At 43.4% G+C, this 3,504-nt stretch overlaps 1 long non-coding RNA gene across 1 annotated transcript in view; it reads left to right on the top strand.

The window, feature by feature from the left end:
- The first annotated feature begins 139 nt into the window (after positions 1-139).
- The window catches only part of LOC134145869 (uncharacterized), a 38,498-nt gene continuing 35,133 nt past the window's right edge, over positions 140-3,504 (top strand). The window contains exons 1-2 of the long non-coding RNA XR_009959703.1: positions 140-185; positions 804-855. This is a non-coding gene — a long non-coding RNA (uncharacterized LOC134145869). The remainder of the gene's footprint in view (positions 186-803; positions 856-3,504) is intronic.

Below are 3,504 nucleotides of genomic sequence, written 5' to 3'. Positions count from 1 at the left end.
GCCTCCCCCGGCCGCGCGCCCCGCCGCCGAGGGGGGAGGCAGGGAGGGAGGGAGGCGGGGGGGAGGGGGCGCCGCGGCTCTCCCTGGCGGGCCAGGCCGCCGCCCCGCGCAGGCGCCGCGGCAGCGCCCCGCCCCGCCCCGCCCCGCGCGGAGGGGAGGGGAGGAGGAGGCGCCGCGGCAGGCAGGTAACGGCCGCCCCGCGGCCGCGGGTCCTCGCTGCCCCAGCGGGGCGGAGGGAACGGCCCCTCTCCGCCTACAGGCCTCGCATTCACGGGTTTCCACCGCGCGTGGGGGGGGCTCGGGGCCGGGTGGGGGTGGGGGGCGCTGCGGAGCCCGCGCTTCCAGCGCCAGCCGGATCTCCACACGAGAGAAGTGTCGCAGCACCAAGCGTACAGCAGCTGTGCTGCCGCCTTTCCCGAGGGCACAGAGGAACAAAGCTGCCACATGTGACTTCCCCTCAAGAAAGGATTCAGGCTTCTGTTACATATATTAAAAACAAAACCCAGAACTCCGCCCTTGAGAAATACAGAGATGCTTTGTTTGAAAGCACGACCAATCATCATAAAACTACCAGTCATCATAAAACAGAAAATATTTCCTCCAGCAGTTTTGAAAGCTCTGACATGAAAGTCATTCCACCTACACACTTAACATGTGAAGTTAAATAGCTCAATTCTAGAAAGCTCTAGTTTATAGTGGAAATCAGTATCTAGAGGGAAAAATGCTTAACAGAAAAACAAATAACACACCCCCCCACACACATACTTCCAGTTTTGCTCATTAAGTCTGGTCCTCTTTCACAGCACGTTCCATGTACTTCCATGTCCTATCTGCTAGAAGTATGTCCTCGATTCTGTAAGTATTAATACATTTAAAGCATATTTTAATGTGAACTATTACATATAGTGAACTAGTGCTATCATCGTGTCACTTCAGAAGATAATGTAAATGGCATGCATCAGTATTAAAAAAAAATAAGAAAAAAAGAAAAAGAAAAAAGGGGGGATAAAGAGCCTGGGCTGCAAAAACAAGAGTACTAGTATTTGTAAAGTAGCCAGGCTCATGTGGCAAAGTGCAGCTAAAAAGTAACAAAGTGCAATTCTTAATAAGGGAAGATAAACTTCCTTCTATAAAGCAATCATTCTGCTGGAAGAAATACAAGCTGATAGCACTCTGCTAGCTTAACTATTTTCTTATCCTGTTCTATCAGTTGTCTTTTTCAAAATCCTTTTCTTCTTGTATAAGAATCCCAGGACTGTGCTAGAAATAGCCTATATCCCAGAAAAAGAGGGGAAAAAAATGGAGCTGAACAAACAAACCTGGAAGAAGCAAAGCATGGAGCTCATTTTAGAGAGCATTAAGCAAAAGTTGCTACAAATGCTATATTCTACATTAAAACAATTAGGCCAATTACTTTATTTTATTCTTGCAGAACCAGTTACCCACATCCTTTGATTTTAATGATACTATTTGAAATGATACAGACAATGACATTGGGATGTTCAGAGAGCCTGATGAGAATGCCATAAACCTTCGTTTGAATTTAGGAACTCTAAAGCAGACTGTAATGTCAGTGACATGAACAAAGCCCCATAAAAGCAGACAGCCACTCTGTAACCCCGTAAGGGTTACTGTGCAGATCTGTTAGTGTTTGAAGGAACATAACAGCACATGACTTATAACATGTTACGTTGATACAGCAGTTTATAATGAAGTAATACTTGATAGTTAATGTCTATTGCATAGGAGATCATACCAAAGAAATCCTAGCTGAGGAAACAGAAAAAGGACTGCCAGATGTACTGAAGGCTTTGAACTTTTGGTTGAGCAGTAATTGACTTATTTGTAGTCTACTTCCTCTTGAAGCTATGATACCCAAGGGGATAGAGTCACAAAGAAGACTAGGAAAATTCTAAGCACTTATAGTAAGATCTGCAAGAGAACTATGAAACCCCTCCCCCTCTTTTCAGATTGTAAAACCTACCTTAACTATTGGAGAAATAGCAGTAAATTTGACCTTTAGGTTCTCAGTATCCTCCATTAAAGACCCCTAACTGAATGTTGTACTTGCTATAGTCAAAACAGTCTAATGTCATTAGAGAGTGAAGGTTATACAGCTTTCCCTCTTCTCCTCTTTACTTTCTTACATTCTTGTCACTATTTCTTAGCCTCTCTCTAGTTATCACCACAACTGACTATATTTTGGCTGCACAGTCAGAAGATAAGTCTAAATTAACTTGTGCCAGGAGTGCACTTCTGGAGCAAACCTGATCATCCTTGCTTACTGCACTTTGGTTTGCACTATAGAGCAGTCTCTGAGCTCAAACTGGATTCCTTTCAAACAAAGATAAAGCTGAAGATTCACTCTTTGAGAATGCGGTTATCATACCCCAGCCAATAATGAGTATTCAGGCTAACAGGATAGACTGGCTTACTCAAGTAGAACTCCAGAACAGGTACAGAGCTAGTATTGGGTCCTCAGCACTATCTTGTGTGCTCTACAGATATGCTTTGCTGGCATCTCCTACTTGATGTAGGCAAGGTAAAAGACACAAAACTAAGTTATTAGCACAGTAGTATTTATTAGTCTGAGCTCTGCTCCAGGCTTACTGATTGAGAGCAGCTATTAGAAAGTTGCTGTCTTAGGGAAGTGAATGGTCCCCCCAAAAAACAAAACAACAGAAAAAACTCCAACACACTAACACTGTTGTTTAGATGGATGTTTATATCTGGCTCAATCATCATGTCATAGGCGTGTGTTAACATTAGACCACTTGAGCAAGGTGGGGCAGGATAGACTGTTCTACATGAAACTATGGTTTAGAAGGAGATGCCTCAAATAGGGCCAAGTAAATCAACTGCCTTCAGAAAGGGGAAGGGTGAGGAGAAGAAAAAAAAAGATGTAAATGAAAAAATGGCTGTGGTGCAAACCTCCATAATATTAAGTGGCAACTGAAGACACATTATGAGAAATTGGCTGTCCAACCTTCCAGTTTCAGCTGCAGATGTTAAGTTCCCCAGGAACTGGACATTTGCATGAGGAGACAAAAAGCTTATTCCTAAGATCCAAGTACCTTGTCCTTCAGCTAGCTCAGAGCATCTGTAAACATCATAGAAAAATATCATGATAAAACCAGGTATCATGAAAATAATAAGCCATTTCTACATTCAATTTTTGCTTCTAACAGATTAATTTACTCTATGGTTTATGTACACGCAGTGTAATTAAAATGTAAAATGTTGCCAGACTGTTATTGTTTCTTACAGCATTAGCTGTGACAGTGACACATGCTTAACTGAAATAGGATTCAGTCACTCCTGCTCCATAGTCAACACCCTTTCTCTTTGCTCCCAGCTCTTAGCATTTGACTAGATCATGGCTGCAAATTTGGCCTCATTGATCCAGGCTGTTTTCACCCTTTGCCTGAAGGGTAAGGCCTGTGATCAGGTTTGTGGCTACTGTGAATTCATGCTCTTGAATTTTCATTGTAAGAATGGTTCCCT

Source organism: Rhea pennata, chromosome 12, assembly GCF_028389875.1.
Source record: "Rhea pennata isolate bPtePen1 chromosome 12, bPtePen1.pri, whole genome shotgun sequence".
Classification (NCBI taxonomy): Eukaryota; Metazoa; Chordata; class Aves; order Rheiformes; family Rheidae; genus Rhea; species Rhea pennata.
This window is presented reverse-complemented; position numbering and strand designations above follow the sequence as displayed.